This window comes from Aricia agestis, chromosome 11 (assembly GCF_905147365.1).
Source record: "Aricia agestis chromosome 11, ilAriAges1.1, whole genome shotgun sequence".
Lineage (NCBI taxonomy): Eukaryota > Metazoa > Arthropoda > Insecta > Lepidoptera > Lycaenidae > Aricia > Aricia agestis.
The window spans coordinates 151,931-174,590 of NC_056416.1; the positions used below are offsets into that span (position 1 = coordinate 151,931).

Below are 22,660 nucleotides of genomic sequence, written 5' to 3' on the forward strand. Positions count from 1 at the left end.
GTATAATATACTTTTTGTGCCAAATAAAAAAATACGTGTTAGCCATGAGAGAGACCACAGACTCACAGAAAACCGACGTGAAACAACGCTCTCACAGAAAACCGGTGTAAAACAGCGCTTGCGCTGTGTTTCTTCTAGCGAGTGAGTTAAGCGGAGGCCGGAAGCCCAGCTGTACTATACCTTATTCGCTATCCCTATTCTCTTCTGCTTTTTCTCTTAGCCTATTCTATCTATCTATCTATACATATAATAAAATCGTAGAGGTAAAATTTTTGTACATTGAAACTAAACTTGAAAAAACGAGTCAGGGGCATGTTAGAAGATTAATAGAACACATTTTAACTGTTTTTGAAATTTTTGTTTCTCTGTCTGTTTGTCTGTTTGTACAGGCTAATCTCTGAATCCGCTGGACTGATTTCAATTAAATTTGGCATGATGATATCTTACATCCCTGGTCAACATCTTAGATACTTTTTTTAAACGACTTTCAAAAAAGGAGGAGTTAATGTTTACTTTGCTGTTTGTGGTCAGATTTTTTAAATTCTTTTTTTGTTGTATAGCTCATTACTCGAATCCGATACCATGTTTACAATAAAATCGGTCAAGTGTGAGTTGTACTCGCGCACGGAGGGTTCCGTACCGTTATAGAGAAAAAATAGGCCAAAAGTTGTGTTTGTTGTATGAGAGCCCCCCTTAAATATTAATTTTATTTTGTTTTCAGTATTTGTTGTTATAGCGGCAACAGATACACACAATGTGTAAAAAATTCAGAACTCTAGCTATAACGGTTCTTGAGATACAGCCTGGAGACAGACAGACGGACAGACAACGAAATCTAGGGTCCCGTTTTTACCCTTTGGGTACGGAACCCTAAAAACGGTGACTTGATAAGTAATGGAATTGAAGGAATTCCTCGAAATTTACAACGACAACCGAAGTGATTACCAATTCTAGCAAAGGTCGATCTTTAAAACTTTTCCTAATATTCGTAAACGATTATCCAAACCCTGTATGGAAAATGACCACTGCATATCTCAATTCGTTACCGGCCATGGAAATTTTAAAGTCAAACTTTACGGATCTAAGTTACTAGCATCGGTCGAGCACATAGGTAGAAATGGTAGAATATGTACGACCAAAGGCAGTATGTTTGAATAAATCTCTCATCATGTTCTCTGGTAGAGTTTTTTCTGTCAAGACTTCATACTTCTATTATGCGCTTTTATAATTCCGGACGTCACGTTATCGTGGACGCCGACACAGTAAAACGTTGGGTACGTTAATTTATGCCCTTTTGATTTTATGCACCGCGGACGTTTTGTGCGGTTCAGAAGAGTGTAGAACTGTAGACGTCGTCGTGTGTCGTGATGTCCTCTAACGTGCACGTTAAAAAGTTATCGTCGACGGAAATTTAAAAGCGTCTTCATATATTTCTATACATTTACTTCCCTATGTTATCGTTTTACCGCGGACGCCCACGATATTACCGCCACGTCCAAAATTATAAAAGCGCACATTTTCTTCAGATTAATTTCGTTGCGGGTCCCAAACCAGTTTGAGCCTGTCCCTCGGGCTCCCTGAGATCAAATCAAAGGGCTTTCGTGGTTGGATACCGCTGTCGATCCTGGTGACACAGGAGATACAGTGGTGGGAATGTGTGGTGGCCGGTGGGCCAACGCCCATAAAGAAATTACATGGTGGGTAAGTAAGTCAACAACTTCAAGCGTTATTTTGTTCTGGTTTAATTGTAGGTTATGAATCTAAAAATAAGAGGTAGGTTAAAGAGAGATAGCTTGCCTACATTAAATCCCGTCTTCTGAAGTCTATCCTCTATCTCCGTCACATGTTCCTTTCCCCTGACCAGTGGCCCCCATCCTCTGTCCACGCCAAGCGGTCTTCGAAGAAAGGATTTTTCAAAACGATAAGTATCTGAGGTTCAAGTTTCCTGGGTCTTTGATGTAAATTAAAAATTTCGTGTGTAATATAGATCCAAATAAATTGTCGTAGATGGGTGTTCAATTATCTAAATCTTGATTTTAATATTAATAACATAAATTCACGCGGACGAAGTTGCGGGCAACAGCTAGTCTTTCATAAAAAGGCTGAAAACGCACTTGCAACTCTTATGATGTTACAGTGTCTATGGACGACGGCAGTTGCTTTCCGTCAGGTGACCCGTCTGTTTGTTTGCCCCCTAATTTCATAAAAAAGGGAAAAATAACTTTTCTCTCTAAAAATCGTCTTAAAAATATGTAAGTTCAAAGTATAGTCGTAGTATCAGCATTTCTTTGCAAATATTTAATTTTAGAATGTAAATAACATCGGTTAGTTCAAAGAACAAAACCTATACCTAAAAGTTAAACGGATATATCAGACATCTTCGCGTCAAACAATAGTGCGATGTAGATACCCAACAGTGACATCTCTTATTGACTAGAGTACATTAACAAGTATATTTAGAAACTATTCGTGCAAGCTATACCGCGATGTAGACGACCAGCAGTGACATCTATTATTATGAATAGGAAAAAAATAGCAAAAAATCACGTTTGTTGTATGAGAGCCCGCCAAAATTTAAATTTATTTTGTTTTTAGTATTTGTTGCTATAGCGGCATTACAGAAATACATAGTCGATGAAAATTTCAATTCTCTAGCTTCTACCTTTCTTGAGATACATCCAAGAGACAGATAGACAGACAGACAGACAGACAGATGGATAGACGGACAGCGGACAGACAATAAAGTCTAGTAATAGGGTTCCGATTTTACTCTCTGGGTACGGAAACCTAAATTAATTTATAATTATAATGCGTGAGCCGTACAAGAAGAATCTAAAAACTCTACACATTATTCAAAATCGGTGTCTTGGCCATTTTGTTATTCGTCATGCTATGGGCTTTGAACTTATAATAATATTAAGTTACTTTTCTGTTGTACTTAATAACTTTTATTTTAAAATGGCCAGGCTACCGATTTTGACTAATGTGTAGAGTTTTTAGATTCTTCTCGTACGGCTGACACATTATAATATTATCAAGGATTTTGTCGCGCTTTAGTGTAAAATTAAGGTTTTTAGATTTAGGGCTGAGTATGTAAGGTTAGAACTTGGCTCTACATGATATCTCACTACTTTTTGACACCACGAACTATAATAATATGTTCTCATCTTGGCAACATTTTTACATGAAAATGTTTTTGGTGGGATAATTTTGGCACCTAAGTAGCAACAAATTATAAGCTTGTTATGCTATTGTATATAGCTTTTATCGCGGGTTTTGAATGCGGCGACCGAATTAAGGGCAAACTTTGGCACGGTATTTGTGTGCGTGCGACTAGACGTATGCGAATTACAATAATTGCATAAGTTGATAAAAATCCTATGCAAAGCTTTACCGCGGCAGTTTCCGAGTGCCACACGTATTTTTATTTTCTACTGGTTTCACACTTTCGGCTTGAAAGACCTTAATGTTTCCAAGGGCTTGCACAGAGTACATACTTTTTAGGGTTCCGTTTTTTCCATCCCAGGTTACAACAGCAGAGTTTATGTATATTACCATTTTGTGCAAATCTATTTTATTTTAAACTAGATGATCCATGTACTTCGTATCACATAACTCATAAATCAACCGTATGAACCTTCCCTAAAATTCCAATAATATTTCAAGACTAAAATTAGCAAAATCAGTTCAGCCGCTCTTGGTGTTTTAGCTAGACTAAGAAAATATTTTTATTTATACAAGGTGTAACAAAACTAAGTTATAATACTTTAGAGTGTGTATGGGTATGTCATGAATTTTCCATACAAAGGTGGTTCTAAATCTGTTAGAAACTTAGAATTTAGATGATCTGTCAATCAGTGAGTGACAAAATGTAGCAACTTTGATCATCCGTAACTAGTAAACTATTTATCAAAATGTCATGTAATTTGGAGGTATAATAGTTTGAATACGTCTTGCTCCTTGTCACCGAAAATCTAAATTCGTACCATTGTTAACATCGAAGATATAGGGGGTATGAAGTAGTCGCGGACCTTTTCGAGAAAGGTATGGTACGGACGTGCCTTTGCTTAAGGCTTGTCTGGGGCACTGCCATGCCCCCAGATATTTTTATAAATTTATTTTTCCAACTTTTCGTCTATCCACTAATATAATAATAATAATAATAATAATAATAATATTCTTTATTTGCATAAATATGGTACAATAAGGTGTTACTATAATTCTAACAGTGCTTCACATATTTTGTCAATTTTCTCGACGTGCAAATGTTAATTTAGGATACATTCTTAAATATAATTTGTCATAATAATTATTAATAAATGCATGCCTAATAATTTCCATCTTACTTAATAATATGTCAAAATTATAAATATAAAGAACAAACGATATGACAAAGGAAAAGAAGAAGAAAAAAGAAAAATAATGTCAGCGGATGTAGATGCGTAAATAGTGTTCATGAAATCATAATAAACAACATTTGAACATATTATTATATATATGTTCCAAGCTTTATGTCTTCACCGACATATTTGCGATATTCGTGTAGGTAGTTAATTAGCCGAAGCCCACAAAACGTGAAACGGTTAATCAGTAATCGACTTCCTTTTATTTCATAAAAAATGTTAAAGTGCCGCACAGCACAGTGCACTGGAAGTAACCGGGGGTGGGTCGCCGTGACCCGGAGTCGGCAGGGCGCCGGGCAGTGCGGGGCGGAGGGGGGCGGCGGGGGGCGTGGGGCGGGCGTGCGGCGGCGCCGCCTCCGCAGCGTCGCGGCGCGCGCTCGCCACACGCCTCAGTCCGTTCCGCGCCCGACCCGCGGCTGCACGCGCCCGCCGCGTCGTTACCCGCGACCGACCGACCGACTTCAGCCCGGAGTGGCGGTTCGCATCTTACCGGGCAGCATTAGAGTCGTGTCGTATTTTCTAATACTGTCTGGTAAAGATGTCGTCCGCGCTCCACGTTCAGCGTCGTCGCCGAGGGATCTCCCGCCGGAGCCGGCCGAGTGGTGTGCGAGGTCGGGGACCGCGTGGTGGCCGCATGGAGGCCGGGAGCCGGCCGCGCGTCGCCGGACCGCCGCGCCGGAGCGAGTCCGCCCGGTCTCCGGACCGGTCTACTCGCCCGAAACTTTCCGGCGCCGCTGTCCTCGTAGGGTCGAGCCGCTGCCACGTTGCGCCACTTCGCGACAGGTAGTTATTGTGCTCATTTGAAATGTAAATGAACCTCGATGTCGTTTTATGTACTGGCATCTGAGTATAGAATGTGTACTTTGCGACAGCTATATAGGCTCCTGTCAATTTCGCGCGAAGGTGGGTAGCGTTCGAGTCTGGAACTCACAATTTTTCCTAACCTAGCGGGACAGACTAATGACACGCTGTGCCAAATTTTTGACTAGGCTGGAGTGTGTGGTGTCGGTGACTGGTGGGTGTCCCCCGTCTACCGCTGGACCGCGCGGACCACCGCATTTCGGTGGACGGTGGTTCGACCGATGCGGTAAATCGATGTCGAGTTCCCAAATTGCTCAAGTATTACAAAATGGTCGACCTTCTGTGATTCGTCTAGAATAATAATTAACCTTGGATATTTACATATTATTCAAATATTATTAAGGTCAAAATGTAACACGACGTTTCCCAAACTTTTGCGTCACCGAACCGCGTTAGTTATCAAAACACATAATTAAATGGCATCTGTGTTTTAGGAAACCATAATATTATATTTACCTAAGCTATACTAATATATTTTTAATTAATAATTATTATAATTAAATGCTAATTGCCAGTTGTTGCAACCTGCAACAATCTTTCTATTCGCAATAAATGAATCCGCTAGTCAGGATGACTGTCACGAATTTACGTCGGGCAGACTAGGTAGGTGTACACAGCGCGCGAGGTCTTACGTCGCGACTAGGTAGTTCCCGCACGGACTATATCTGCGACTGCGGCACGGTGCGACGCGCGACGCTGCGTTTTCTCGCTCGCTCATGCACTTTGTGTGTCCGGAGCCTGCTTAACTAATTAAAATTCCTCGCATCAACGACGACTTCGCCTTAACCAATAACAATTAATTAATTCCTTCGTAACGTTCGCCTCATTATCTTTAGGGTGTATCTACAATTTTATGACTCGAGTTTTACAACATTTTGGGGCAGCTCAGTCGCAAGTCGCAACTCGCAAATGAACGTCATCGGTTGCGGCGGAAACTGCGTAAAAGTCGAAAGGTATTTCAATGTCGAGACCCACTAGTCGAGTGATCACTCGGTCGCAGTGTTAGTGCTATTATTTATGTGTCAGTCGTTATCATGGACGGAGTCTCGAATCCGGCAGATGTTTAATTCACGAGCGGGCCCACAGGCCGCTAACTATTCTTCGGATACGTTGAATTATTTATCAGGGGCTGGAAAGTTTTCGTCTTACCGAATATTAAGATGTAGGTCAAGGTTCGGGGTCGAGTCGGCCTCCGTCGCCGATTACTCCGGTAGCCTGCTGCGACGCGATTTTGATACAACCGTGTTTTTGTTGAATTGGGCATTATGATCTTCTACATTAAACTTCAAGTTTAACTTTAATGACGGGACTTTGGCATGTCAGAGCCCAGAGGACATCAGCGGGAACGTGGTCGCGATAAGCGGCGGGCGGCATCGCGGTACGGTGCGGGGATGGCGGGCTGGCGGGCGGGCGGCGCTATCGCTGCGGGTCAGAGGTCGGGAGATATCGCTGTTGTCAGCACTCAGCAGACGCTATCGAGGGTTATCATGCCCCAACTCCTATGTTGACTGCTAGAAGTTGACACGCAATCTTCTCGTGTTATAATAATAATAATAAAATTTTGGACTTAATTTTAGTATCTTGTTTGTCTTTTTCGTGTCCAATTTACGGCCACAGACAAATCGAATGTTGCCGCTAGTGCCTGCGGCATTTGTTCACAGAGAAAATCCATAAATACCAATCAAATCCAAAACTTAACATTTTGCCGCTTTCTAGAATCAACGCAATCTATGATGTTATAGAGCAGAGGTTCCCAAACTCTTGTTTCATGTCTCTCTTTGACCTTTGCACCTTCGCCCCAGGGAGCCTACAATCATAATTTGTGAAATTATCGCTTAGATCCCTTAATTAATATTAATATGTACCTATTTGCCTATGATTTTTTAAAAGAGAAGTCAAGCCAATAATATTTTAGCTTTTCACTGCAAAACAAATTCATGTTCATCCTCGCTTACGATCGTGGACCCCTGGGGTCCACCTGAACTACTTTGGAAATTACTGCTGTGTGGAGTGTACATAAACTTTCAAGAATAATAGCTCCCACACCGGTTTCGGTGACGGTGGCCGGTTTCATTGAAACCAGGCCAGCTACGCAGAAGTAATTTTATAGTGCCCAAGTGTGTGCGCAGTACACAAGAGAACTCTCTATTCCTTTTACTCTCATAACCCAGTGGGACGGAAGACCGACACGACCGGCGAGAGATCTGGCGCAGGACCGACTTTTTACATGCCCATCCGACGCATGGATCATCTTACTTGTCAGACAACAACTTTGTGTTTTTTTATGTGACCCCCAATAAAAATATTATTTTTTTATGAAATAAGGGGGCAAACCAGCAAACGGGTCACCTGATGGAAAGCAACTTCCGTCGCCCATGGACACTCGCAGCATCAGAAGAGCTGCAGGTGCGTTGCCGACCTTTTAAGAGGGAATAGGGGAGGGTAGGGATGGGAAGGGAAGGGAATAGGGGAGGGTAGGAAGGGAATAGGGTAGGGGATTGGGCCTTCGGTAAACTCACTCACTCGGCGAAACACAGCGCAAGCGCTGTTTCACGCCGGTTTTCTGTGAGAACGTGGTATTTCTCCGGTCGAGCCGGCCCATTCGTGCCGAAGCATGGCTCTCCCACGTATAATTTAAAATTAAATGATATTATCTCTATATATAAAAATCAATGCCACTTTTCGTTTTAATTTTATAACTCAAGAACAGGCTCACCTCTGCAAACCAAAATCCAAATGTTTAGGCTTTGTTATATTTAGTTGTTTATATTAGTTTATGGTATAATGTGAAGTTTGCACAAAATCAGTGGAGCAGTTCTTCATTTATCACATTTTTTCTTTAATGGGAATTTTACCGTGAAATGGAAACTTTTTTCAGTGTTGTCAGTATTTAAGCAAGTTACAATTATTTATCATTATTATTTCATTTTGTACCTAATATTAAAGTACAAATGTAAACATTGCAAGTGCACACCTGTTGCCATTATTGATTTTGAGCAAAAAAGGTAAAAAAATCACCTTAGTTGTGTGCCCCCTTAAATATATATTTTTTGTATTAATTGTTGTTATAGCAGCAAAAGAAATACAAAATCTGTGATTATTTCAGAAGTCTAGCTATTGCGGTTCGTAAGATACAGTCTGGAGACAAGCTGACGGACAGACAGCGTAGTCTTAGACACTGCTGGCGGTCCCCCGACACACCTTGACAACAATAATTATGGACTAAAATATCACTTTACACTTAGGAATTATTTAAACTTAAAAAGTCAGTAAAATATACTAGCTGTCCCGGCAAACGTTGTTTTGCCATAAAATGATTTTCCCTGTTTTCCTGCTTGTCTCTTGAAGTTTTTTCTGATAGTAGAGGAGGGGAGGGTGCTATTTTTGTAGTCACTCGAGCGTTATGGAGACCTAGTAGGTACAAAATACATAAGGTAAAGCTGATAAAAAAATAATAAGAGCGTTTTTTTATTTTAGCGGTGGGTTCAGAAACTGCAGCCATTTTAAAGTTTTAAAAAAGAAAATTTATTCAGAAAATTGCCTATTTAGGTAAATTATAAATATATTTTAGACAACGAGGACTTTTTTTCTATAGACCTCACGGAGCCCAAGACCTTTCCAACGAATGCAAAACCGTGGAAATCGGTTCGTGCGTTCTGGAGTTATAGCGTCAGGAAGGAAAACCCGACTTATTTTTATATATTATTTCATTACTTTTAAAAATTGTTTGGCGGGGTTTTTTTTTTAATTTCTTAATTTAATTTTATTTCATGCTTTATAGTACAGAATAATTCTTATCAACAGGATCATATTATATCCCAATGAATACGATCTAGGAATGTCCTTTTGGATGAGGCCGTCAATATGAGTCCAAACATGAAACCTCCACTTTAGGTTCACATGGAGCTCGGCTCCTATAGAATCCAGGTGATGCTGCAGCAGCAGCATGCAAAAATTTACTGTTTATATACGTTTTACAACAAACACGAAACCATTGCTCTAAGTTGGTGAGGAGTTGGGTATCCTACTGATTACCAGGTGATGCTGCAGCACCAGATCAACTTTCCATTAATGTGTAAATATTCATAAATGTCACGAACTAGAATGCAAAATATAAAGCCCACCAAACAACTGCAAGTTGCTAATCGGCCCTTCACGAACCAGATGAACCGCGATTTTCCAGCACGGAGTAGGCTGATGACGATGATATTTTATGTATAATGTATAGCATATAGCCAACCATATAAAAACACAAATTTGGCTCTAATTTTTGTCTATAATGGCTTCCGTACACTTCGTGCGCGAGTCCGACTCGCACTTGGCCGATTATTACCCTTTGGGTACGGATTAGATACGGGTAAAATAGGGGATTTTATCCCCTTGGGGGTAGAATTGATCAAAACCTTCCTTAGCGGATGCCATCATCTACCTCCATCACAGAATATATATTAGTTGTACCAACAGAACTCCCACTTGCGAAACCCGTTTAAAGAAATAACGACTCATGCTACGATACTATAAAGTTGAAATTCCAACCGCGCAGTGCTAGGTGCCAACAATTATATTTACCTACATGTCCGCTCTCTTTCAATCAAGGTTTTCGCCTTTTAGAAAACAAAATAATATTTTTTAATTACTATTGGTACGAATAGCAAACCTTTTTATAGTAATATAACATTTTTGTAACCCAACCTATATTTTATAGTAGATTTATATATTCGATTATAGTGCAAGAAACTTTTACAATTTAAACATAGTAACTTGTGTTTATTTCTGTGTAGTTTGTGTGTTTCTTTGTATGAAATTTGGTTTATTTGCCATGTTTGTATAGTTTTTATCTACTTTTTGTATTTAAATACCTTATTCAAATACTATTTCATTAGTTTATTATTTAATTCGTCCGTACGTTCGTATATTTCGTTCGAATATTATTTCATTCGTCTTTTTTAATTATTCATTTTTATAAGATTTATAACGATTTTGTCACAGCGGTTAAATCAGTATTATGAATTAAATTCCTCTATGATCAATAAACTGTAGATACGCGACAAAAAATCTTGCGCGTGCGTCACCGCTCGCTTTGTAAGTCCCTAGTGATTTGCCACCCGCGGGTGGTACTTACAGTTCGATGCCTACACTCGCGAGGGGGACAGGCCTGCCTCCATGCCAAATTTTAGCCCGATCCGTCCAGCGGTTTGGGTTGTGCGCTCATAGATCACTATGCCAGTCACTTAGTCAGTCAGTCAGTCTGACCTTTGAGCTATATACATATATTTAGATTTAGATATCATAATATTTTTTATGAGAATTTTCGGTTAAGGCCAAAAGTGGCAAATCTAAAAATTATTCTAGTTTTATAGAAATATAATTTAATTATGGGTGGCGCTAGTGCCAGGTAGAACGCTCCCTCAACTGGAAATTAGAATATAAATAAAAAATCTTGTAAATTGAAAAACTCAAAAAAAAAAACTAAGAATCTAAAAAATATTTAAAATTTACTTACGGCATCTGTATCTTCGGCTTAGACCGAAGACATTTAAAATTAAGTAGGTATGTATATGTTCAGACAAGCATAATTTACACATCTAAACATAATATTATAGAACTTTCTTTTTTGATGTAGGGCATTTTTTAAATATAACAACAAAAAAGCCAAGTGCGAGTCGGGCTCGCTCACGAAGGGTTCCGTACCGTTACAGAGAGAAATCAGAAAGTATGCAAAAATTGTGTTTTTTTGTGTGAGAGCCCCCCTTAAATATTTATTTTATTTAAATTTTATTATTAATAATTAAATAACAAATATAATTAAGGATGTTGTGAAAATTTAAAGCGTAATAGCTGTTGCCATTATTGATTACGAGCAAAAAAGACAAAAAAATCACGTTTGTTGTATGGAAGCCCCCCTTGAATATTAATTTTATATTGATTTTAGTATTTGTTGTTATAGCGGCACCGGAAATACACGATCTGTGAAAATTTCAGAACTCTAGCTATAGCTGTTTTTGAGATACAGCCTGGAGACAGACAGACGGACAGACAGACATCGAAGTCTCATGAATAGGGTCCCGTTTTTACCCTTTGGGTAAGGAACCCTAAAAAACTACTGAATTTCTGCTAATAAGATACCTACGTAATATTTTGTTTTACAAACCTACGTAATAAAAAAAAATTGAAATCATGGCAAGCTACTAATCTGAATTTTTTGGCCAAAAAAAACAACAATAGCTGAGCAAAGTAAACACATCTTTCAAAGGTCAATGTATACGCCTATACAATAAAATCCCAGAAAACGTCCAAAATCTTTCAATTATTAAATTTAAAAAGTTGTTAAAGAACGTTTGTGTGCTAAGGCTTATCTATATATTAATACGTGAGAGAAAAACTTTGTAACCCTTTTTACGAAAAATGGGGAAATGTAGGTGCATGAAATTTCGCACAGTTATAGTTTATATGGTAAAGGAGTGCATCGAGCTAATATTATTTTAAAATGATGCTTTTATCATATATATTTTTAACAAATAAAACGTTACACACACTACGACACTACTACTAGGAAAAATGACAGATTTTTGAGTGACAAGCCTATACATACGAATTATACTCTTTTATTTATGGTTGAAGTCTGTTGACAACAAGTTGACAAATTGAAAATGGATTATTGTTTTTTTTATTTAATTTAAGATACTATTAGCTTAAACGGCCAGTCTGAGATCAGCTGAGTCCCAGAGACAAGAATTGAAAAAAACTATGATGAAGTCAATATTTTTTACAAAATATAGGTAGTAGTCCTAATGTCGTTGCAAGTAGGGTCGAATTTCGACCATTGGGCGATCTCTAGTTATAATAATAAGGTAACTGATTTTCTCAATGATAGCAACCTTGGGAAAAATAAGCTGACATCTATAATATAATTAATTTCATTTCATTTTCATTCCATTTCATTCCATTTCATTTCAATATGTACTTACTTAATTAATCATTATCTCCAAGTAAATAAAAATATGTAAATAAATTCAGATTTGCCTACAGTATAATCTAAAATTATAGATTTTAATTTATCCTTAGGGATATACTTCGCGTGCCATATCGCGTTCCCAAACGACGAGCAGTGCTCGTCTTTCGAAAGTCTGTTCTTTGAAACGTTGGCCTAGCTGATAATAGACACGTTTCTTATCATCGACTAGCTGTTGCCCGCGACTTCGTCCGCGTCAACATAGTAGTATAATAACAAAGATGGATAGTCCGCTAACAAATATGAAAAAAGTAAAATATAACCTCCTCCTTTTTCGAAGTCGGTTAAAAAATAGCCTAAGTTACACCTTACTACATCAGCTATCTACCAAAAAAGGCCCGGCAAAATAGCTCCAGCCGTTTCAGAGATTAGCCGGAACAAACAGACAGACAGACAGACATACAGACAAAAATTGTAAAAAATGTTGTTTTGGTGTATGTAGCGTATATAGATTCATATGCATGTAGTAAAAAACGGTTCTTTCAATATTACAAACAGACACTCCAATTTTATTTATATGTATGTAGGTATGTATAGATACGTCACAGTAGGTAGGAAAAAAGTGGCAAGCTAGTTTTCATACAAATGGAGGGACATGCGGTGTCTATCTTGATCTATGTCTGACGTCTGTGTTGTTGCAATTTAACACTGCAAGATCTGATGAAGACCTTCAGGGATATATATATATATTAATACGCAAGCGAAAAACTTTGTATCCCTTTTGACGAAAAATGCGGAAACGTAGGTGAATAAAATTTTGCACATAAATGTTTATGTGGTGAAGGAGTGCATCGAACTAATATTATTTGGGATTTATGCTTTTATCACACATTTTTTTAACAAATAAAACATTACACACACTACAACACACACACATGAGAAATGACAGATTTTTGAATGACAAGCCTATACATATGAATTATACTCTTTTATTTATGGTTGAAGTCTGTTGACAACAAGTTGACAAATTGAAAATGGATTAAAGTTTTTTTTATTGAATCTTAGATACTATTAGACAATGCTTACACGGCCAGTCTAAGATCAGCTGAGTCCCAGAGACGAGAGTTGAAAAAAAATATGATAAAGTCAATATTTTTTACAAATTAAACGTAGTAGTCCTAATGTCGTTGAAACTTAGGTCGAATTTCGACCATTGGGCGATCTCTAGTAAATTATAAAAGTGTTGGTATGCTGCTGTGTTTGGTATTAACATTTTTGTTCGTCATTGCTATGTTTGTTATTTTTATGGATCAATTTTAATTAATCTCTTGTCTGTCTGTTTTAAAGAAGATTCCATATTTTTTAATCTGTCACTAAAAATTGAATCATCAATCAACGTCCGACTGAAAAGCTGAAATAATGTGAATACCATTTTTCCTTACTTTTTTATTTTATTTATGGAGCTAGACGGTGGACTAGCTAGTGCAATATGGCACATATTGCACTACTTTATAAAATTATGGACAAAAAATATTTACTATTAATTAGTTGTGACCCGCGGTGTTACCTGTTACTGTAGGTTCGGATTCGCAGAGTAAGAGTATGGTACATACTACATGCTACTATCATAAAGTTAGGTATAGTCGTATATCGACAGTTTTAAAATTTGGAAGTTCACATCTCAGACCGGTATACTTCGCGCCCGCGTCGCTCGAGCGGCGGCCGGCGGGTGAAAGCTGCAGTAAATTAATCGTTCAGGTGGATTCCGCTTTCGAATCGAATTCTTATTGGTTTGGGAGAGTGTCGCTGCGTCGGGACCGGTTCTTAATTTCTTATAGGTGCGCGCGTTGTGCATCTATTTCGGGAGTCGTTGACCGCCGGTTTGGCACTGCCGACCGCGGCCGGTTTTATCCGTTCGTGTCCGGGAACGAGCGCGTCTCGGCGTGTTCGCGTCCGACACTCGTATTTCAGGTGCTGGCAGTGCGCGATTCGGAAATTCGGCCCGGGTGCGATCTCCGCGGTAGCTCTTGATGATCACGGCCGGTCTGGTCCTGGGCCGATCGCAGGCGAACGGCCGGGATCTGTGAGCGAGAATATGATATCCCACGTGGCGCGAAGCGAGACGCATTGTTGATAGTTATTTATATCGGCCGCTAAAATGTGTCTCAACTCCTATGCCTGTCGCTGCGGCGCATTACTCCCTCGTCTCCGCCACGACCATGTTCATATTGAGATAACGAGGCGAACGACTAACGCGGGACCTTCTAAGCTGGAAATTAACGTTTCCCTTCTTGTCGCTAATAATTATTATTTGTAATGCCGTTTATTATAGTAGGCAAAATGTCGCTTATTAGTGGCGAGGGCTGAGGCGCTAACGACAGGGGAGAGGCGGCCGCCGTTTGCGCAGCAGGTATTAAAAACCAGTCAATCTACGCGGTGCTACGACCCGATCGTTGCTCGCTTCGACAGGTTCTATAGACAGCGAACTTCGCTATTGCAAGTTATTGGCAGGCTGCTCAGCCAGTAATAGATGTACTATTTACGTTATTATAGTCCGAAGCTACGAAAATTATCGTTTCGTACAATATTGAAAGAAACATGAAGCTCTCGAATGGCGACATTGAATGAATAGAATTATGTTTTGAAAGAAGTTCCTAGGTCTACACAGTAGCACAGTAGCTTCTAACAGTTGATCTAAACAGAATGTAATTCTTTAAAAACAGTCAAAATTGATGTAATCTGGGGGCAAGGTAGTGCCCCGCCAAGACGAGCCAAGCGAAGCGCAAGGGCACTATCTACCTTTTCTCGAAGTGTTTCATGGTTTTTTTTGAACCCTCATAGATCAACGATGTACCGCATAGTTCATATTTAATAATATACTAGCTATTTGACCGAGCTTTGCTTGGTATTCGATAAAACACGAATAAAATGACATTTTCTAAAAATGATTCCTAGCTAGATCGATTTATCACCCCCGAAACCCCCTATATACTAAATTTCATGAAAATCGTTGGAGCCGATTCCGAGATTCCAATTATATATATACAAGAATTGCTCGTTTAAAGATATAAGATTTTAAATAAGATACGATACGACACTAGCTGACATGGCAAACGTTGTTTTGCCTTTAATTTCTAGTAGCTATCAATATAAAAAAGTAGATAAATATTGATAAGATATAAGATTTTAAATACGATACGATACGACACTAGCTGACATGGCAAACGTTGTTTTGCCTTTAATTTCTAGTAGCTATCAATATAAAAAAGTAGATAAATATTGATAAGATATAAGATTTTAAATACGATACGATACGACACTAGCTGACATGGCAAACGTTGTTTTGCCTTTAATTTCTAGTAGCTATCAATATAAAAAAGTAGATAAATATTGATAGCTACTAGAAATTAAAGGCAAAACAACGTTTGCCATGTCAGCTAGTGTCGTATCGTATCGTATTTAAAATCTTATATCTTTAAACGAGCAATTCTTGTATATATATAATTGGAATCTCGGAATCGGCTCCAATGTTTTTCATGAAATTTAGTATATAGGGGGTTTCAAGGGCGATAAATCGATCTAGCTAGGAATCATTTTTAGAAAATGTCATTTTATTCGTGTTTTATCGAATACCGAGCAAAGCTCGGTCAAATAGCTAGTAATGTACTATCAGAGAAGTTGATTCTTAGGCAGATGCGGAGGACCTAAGTTATTTAGTCGCGTCGAACCACATCCGTCCGACCCATCCACGGAACCCATCCGACAGATCACAGCTAACATTGATTTGACATAAGTCGCCCAAATGACTCTGACTGACTCGGACTGAGTAGGTCCGTCAACTGCCTAGGAATCAATTTTTTCGATGGTACATACAAAATTTCATTACAATTGGTTGAGCCGTTTTGGAGGAGTTCGCGCACAAACACGAGAATCTATACTAATATTATAAATGCGAAAGTATCTCTGTCTGTCTGTCTGTCTCGCTTTCACGCCAAAACTACCGAACCGATTATAATGAAAATTTGTATACAGATAGTCTAAAGCCTGAGAAAGGACATAGGCTACCTTTTTACTGGAAAAAAGGGTTGAAAGGGGGTGAAAATACAAAAATTTGTTCAAATTAAGTTAGTTCCAAAAATTCATACTAGATGGCGCCGTGCGTCTCTTACATCGCGCTAACGCTTGCCCAACATCTTTCTATAAGAGGTGGTATCATCATACATTTCAGTTTCGATTTTTTTCGATTGTTATTTCTTTGTTACGTTATTTAATAAGTAAGTACTTTATATTATATACAGTTACGTAACCTTAAACCTATCAATGATAAATAGTTTATGGGTAAAGTTGTGTAATTGGGGGGCTAAATAAGCTTTAAAATTTGGCATAATATATAAAGTTTAATTTTAAAAAATGAAATATTATGTGCGCACTGCACAGCTGTTTTGATTTAAGGGGTACCAGGGTTTTTTTTTTATAAAAGCTTTTGACACCGTTTCCGTTGTCTGGTACCTGTAACACAAGTTCTTCAGGTACTTACCACAGGGCCAGACTGACGTGGTGTGAAGCGTCCATAGATAGATAGATATTATTATTATTACACCAATTTTGTTGACATCGCGCGCTATAAACTGAAGTCCACGCGGACGAAGTCGCGGGCAACAGCTAGTGTTATATATATTAGATGTAGTAATTTTAAGACGTAACATTTGAATTGAAGCAATTCATAAAACACCACAGTGTCAGTTTTAGATCAGCGGGGCTAAAATGGTCACATTTAGCAATTTCTCTCAATCAATTCAGCAAATGAATTGTCAAAACTGTCAAACTGACAAATGTCAAATTAGTACGAATTACTAAATATGAATTGCAAGCAGACTTGCATTTTGCGATTTTAAAAGACTGAATCTGTGAATCATAACATGATTCATAATATGATTCTTCAAAGCGACCATTTTAGCCCCGCTGCTGTTAGCAGATAATATGACTCGTAGGCCGTAGAGCTACCGAAAAATATTCTACTGATGTAGGTACTTTTGATAACAACGAAGTACCTCATTAAACGGCTTAATTTATCTGTTCTGGTTTTATCAATAAAGTTATCGCATGGTGATAGCATTTGACATAGAATCATAAATTATATTTAAATTAGGTTATCGAATGAGCCCAACGTTAGCTTTAATAATATTTTTTTACGTTTTCTTGAAATGTTAAATTCGGCTGTTTCTTTTGTATGAAAATCATTTAGTATAAAGTTTATACCTAGAGTAGAGTTTATAAAACGACTTTCGCTTTATAAAGTTTATAAATTAAGTATATATTAACATAAATTACCGCTCACAACAAATAGCCACATCGGCTCGGAGAATCAGGCGACAGTGTCGTTAGTGACCTTTAGCCTCAGCGACTGTCTTCCCTTATTGACAATGAATAAATGAATTTAAAATGTGTTTTTGTTCGCAATCTATTTTATGTACTATGCAGGACTACTGACTACACGTGTAATGTGTTAAATATCTGTAGTTCCCGAGAGCTAAATATAATTTCCCTTGTCTGTTGTATCTTTACCGACGTAACAGTGGTACTTAATAATCAAAGTCGTATAATTCACTTATACGACTTTGATTATTATCAGATTTACATACTTGGACTATTAGATAATACTCAGAAGAAAGTTAGGAGAAAATTTGAAAATAATATAATTCTTAAAATATGTCTACTTATCAGTGGCGAAGGGTGAATATTTTCGGAAGAGAAGCCGGAGTAAAAAATCTACTTACCAAAACGCTCAGCACTGATGTTCAACAATGTTCGAGTTTAATGTTTGATAATGATGCCTTTGAAAAATGCCTTCTGAGTTGAGTTGTATGCGTGAGGACTGACGACACATGCGGTCATTCAAAACTAAGTTTGGAAAACGAAGTTTCCTTCGACAGCAAATAATCTGTCAGACAACAGTCTCAGCTGTACGAGTCACATAAGTAACAAATCACAATACAAATTAATTTAAATTCGCGACACTGCACTCTTCTTAACGCTAAAACAAATAACATTCGACATTTAAACACAAAACAAACAAGTTGTTTACAAACACTCATCCGCCATTTGACTCATAACAATTTTACTTCATGAAGTTCATCTTTCTCGCTCGCACTTGTGCGTTGCTAATTAACCTTTCTCCGTAATAACTCGCCGAGTATCGGCTTATTTCCGAGTATATTGGCGCGTGGCAGAACGAGACAGAACATGACGATCAGTTCTCAGGAATGAAAAGGACAGATGCTTAGTATGAAATATCGTTGTATGAAGAAATAACCCGCTAATTTATCGGCTTCTATCGGAGACGGCCTGCACGTTGCATTGCCTATATAAATTTGTAGGCGATTAATTATTAATTCAAACTATTTCAAGTGCGAGAAAAATTTATATGTAAAATATTTATTATATGTATTTGGCCCATAGGTTCGATTTTCCAAAAGGGAAGCCGACGGGAATCGGGTTATATGGACTCTTCGCCACTGCTACTTATATATAACTATTAACTACCAACAATTTATAAATGTCTAAGAGCAGTCGCTCAAACATTTTATTATTTCTTAAAATTAAACCATTTTTAAAACTAGTAGTATCAATGCCACTAGGATTATTACTATTCATTTTTAGATAAAAAATGATTTATCACAGTGCAGTCGAAGATACATACGGTGTACAACTTTTCGACCTCTTTAATCTATATTCTGTATACTCCTATGATATTATTCTCATTTCTCTCCTAGTTTGTTTACAAAGAATACCTCAAATCTAATGCACACGGGACAAATATTTTGTTACTTATATTTAATACGCAAAAACATTCAAACTAGTTAGGGTTCCGTAGCCAAATGGCAAAAAACGGAACCCTTATAGATTCGTCATGTCTGTCTGTCTGTCTGTCTGTCCGTCCGTATGTCACAGCCACTTTCCTCCGAAACTATAAGAGCTATACTATTGAAAATTGGTAAGTAGATGTAGTCTGTAAACCGCATTAAGATTTTGATACAAAAATGGAAAAAATATTAAAAATTTTAGGGGTCCCATACAATAGGTACAACTGAAACAAAAAAATTTTTTTTCATCTAACCTATACGTGTGGGGTATCTATGGATAGGTCTTCAAAAATCATATTTAGGTTTCTCATGTCATTTTTTTCTAACTTGAATAGTTTGCGAGAGAGACTCTTCCAAAGTGCTAAAATGTGTGTCCCCCCCCCTCTAACTTCTAAAGTAGGGGCACGATAAGTCTAAAAATAATATACGATGTACATTACTATAAAAACTACCAACGAAAATTGGTTTGAACGATATCTAGCAAGTAGTTTTTTTTTATACGTCATAAATGGTAAACCTAAAACCAATAAAAACAATTTTTTTCATCTAACCTATGCGTGTGGGGTATCTATGGATAGGTCTTTAAAAATCATATTGAAGTTTCTTCTATAATGTTTTTCTAACCTGAATAGTTTGCGAGAGAGACTCTTCCAAAGTGGAAAAATTTGTGTCGCCCCCCCTCTAACTTCTAAAGTAGGGGCATGATAAGTCTAAAAATAATATATGGTGTACATTACTATAAAAACTACCAACGAAAATTGGTTTGAACGAGATCTAGCAAGTAGTTTTTTTTATACGTAATAAATGGTAAACCTTAAATTAATTTTTATTAAATCAACTGAAATATAAAAATAAATCAAAAACCTTTTAATTTCATTAAAATAAACCTTATTACTGCTGCGGAACCCTTCATGGGCGAGTCCAACTCGCACTTGGCGGCTTTTTTTTTGTAAATAAAAAAAAATCTTTGAAACAGTTATAATATTAAATGAAACACAATATATTTAAACACATTTTATACAAACCTGGAAAATCAACAGTGTTATCTTCTTCTTATATATAAAATTCTCGTGTCACAATGTTAGGCCGCGTACTCCTCCGAAACGGCTTCACTGATTTTAACCAAATTTTATATGCATATTCAGTGAATCTGAGAATCGGCTACTGGGTACTTTTTATATTGATAAGTGCATTTGTTGAATAAATAATAGTAAATTATTACAACTCGAGATTGACGGCGACCATTGTTTGTGCGACGGGATAGCGATGGACGTTGCCATGGTGACATACTTATTTAGTCACTTCAATAAAATAATACGGCGAAATACTTTATATTGGCAAAGAAATGTTTGCCGGGACAGCTAGTAATTTCATATAAATCTACGTCGAAACTTTAATACGAGGTCGATTTAAGATCGGTGGATCGAACCGATTATTACTATTATTTGTTCAATTGCCACGATGTGTGGTTTTCAGCGAACGTAACTCGTTAAACGACAAAAACTAAGCAGCACCTCGTATAATTAATTGGAATAATTCATTGAAGGCGTACATGAAATGGACTGACAATACGAGGCAGCACGAATGCGAGCGGGTACGTCGATACTCGATGTGAAGAAATTACAGGCCCATGAATATGGAGGCGACCCCCGACCCGCGCCCGACCCGCCCGGCCCGGGACGTCAGCCGTAATGTATGTACATAATGTACGATGGACGTCACCGCGACATTTAATGAAAAAAAAATCGTGGGTATAAAATATTTTCAAAATTTATAGTGGAAATCATCGGTCACCTTCAGCATACCCATTACAAGCACGAGTGCTTGTAATAGGTACAAAGTTGCTATCGCCAAAGAATTATCACGAGACCCTGCCTTCTTCTGTTTTTTAGGGTTCCGTAGTCAACACGGAACCCTTATAGTTTCGGTCGGTCTGTCCGTCTATCTGTCCGCGGTTTAGCTCAGAGACTAAAGGGCCTACAAATCCGTAATTTGGCATGGATACACATTACACAATATATTAATAATGCCGACAAAATGGTATAAAAAACTTTAAAAAATATATGGCACAGTCCCCTACACATCAAGCGGGGATGATTTTTTTTTGCGTCTATCCCACCGTGTGGGGTGTCGTTGGATAGGGTTTTTTAAAATATTACGAGTATTGAAAGATCATTTTCCGATTTAGCGAGCCATTTGTGACATATGAAGTTTTAAAGTGGAAAAATCGTCACGAGTCCAGTACTTCTACTAGCTAAACGGTTGCTTCTGGAATTGTGAAAAAATTCACAGGAGTAGGAAATATGCTGAATTTAAAAGGAAAACTATCACGGCTATATCACGGCTAACAAGACTTCATAAGTTATTGAGTAATAGTCGATCAACTATGAAAAATGTATTCGGAGGAGTATAAAGGAACTTTTCATTCAAATTCCTTTGAATGTAACTAAGATGGTGTCGTTATTAGCGTAAAACACGTTATAAATGTGCATTCACTGACCATACAAAAAATATTTTAAAAAAATATCCACAGCCGAATATATAACCTCCTCGTTTTTTGGAAATCGGTTAAAAACCAGCGGTACTACGGAACCCCATTATGCGCGTCACGCACTTGCCCGGTTTTTTTTAATCGAAAATTTTGCCAGAGATTAGGGCAGCTGAAATCTGTATATATTATTTTTGGCACCTAATTTATAATAAATTATTATTATAATACATATGTATTATAATAATTAAGGAAACTACATACGTCTGACGTCTCACTAGAATTTCTTGGCGGGTGCCGGCGAAGCAAGAATGTAGAAATATACCCAACTACCTAAGGGCGCATTTTCATTAGTCGTTAACTCGTACGGTATACAGCATACGGGGAGTCTATATAACCACTAATGGCGCATTTTCATTGATCGTGGCATGCCTTTCAGAAATCTCCCGCACCCCGCATGCGGGCCCTATCGACCAGTGAAAATGCGCCATAAGGCATGGCTCGATACAAGCCCGGTGGGGATGACTCCCGAGACCCAAAATATTTTACAAATAACATGTCAGCGGCCGACCCGGTAGTTAAAAACCTCCAGTTTTCGGAGTACCTGACGAGTGACGAGTATAATAGGTAATTTTTCTGTAGGAAGCCCTGCCCACTTCTTCTGCATGGTTGCAGGTAGTTTGAGCTAAATGGCGGAGAGAACTAGGTAGGTACTGAGTAATGTAAGAGCCCCCGCAGAATACAGACTTTTAGTCGGCCAATAGTTTGTCCAAATTGGGGGTTCAGTGCATTATTATCAGCCGATACAAATCGTTTCGTGTGCGCACCTTCATATATCTTCGTACTGATTAAGCTTTCGATGAAACTATCGGCCAACTAAAAGTCTGAAGTCTGCAGGGGCTCTAACTCTGCAGTGTATCGCTCGACGTCGTTTAGCTTTAGCAGCCCGTCATCAGACATCACGTAAGAGCTCTCAAATTGAGAGAGTCTTAATGCTTCGTCCGGACGCCGCTTGTAGATAATATAATGATCTATATTATAATGATGTATAATTTCAGTGTTTGTAATTTATAATTTACTAGCGACCCGCCCG

General features: G+C 38.0%; 1 long non-coding RNA gene across 1 annotated transcript; it reads left to right on the plus strand.

The window, feature by feature from the left end:
- Positions 1 to 1,349: 1,349 nt before the first annotated feature.
- Positions 1,350 to 22,361, plus strand: LOC121732016. The gene is made up of 3 exons (XR_006036311.1): positions 1,350 to 1,359; positions 12,103 to 12,115; positions 22,295 to 22,361. It is a non-coding gene; the product is annotated as an uncharacterized LOC121732016 (long non-coding RNA).
- Positions 22,362 to 22,660: the final 299 nt, after the last annotated feature.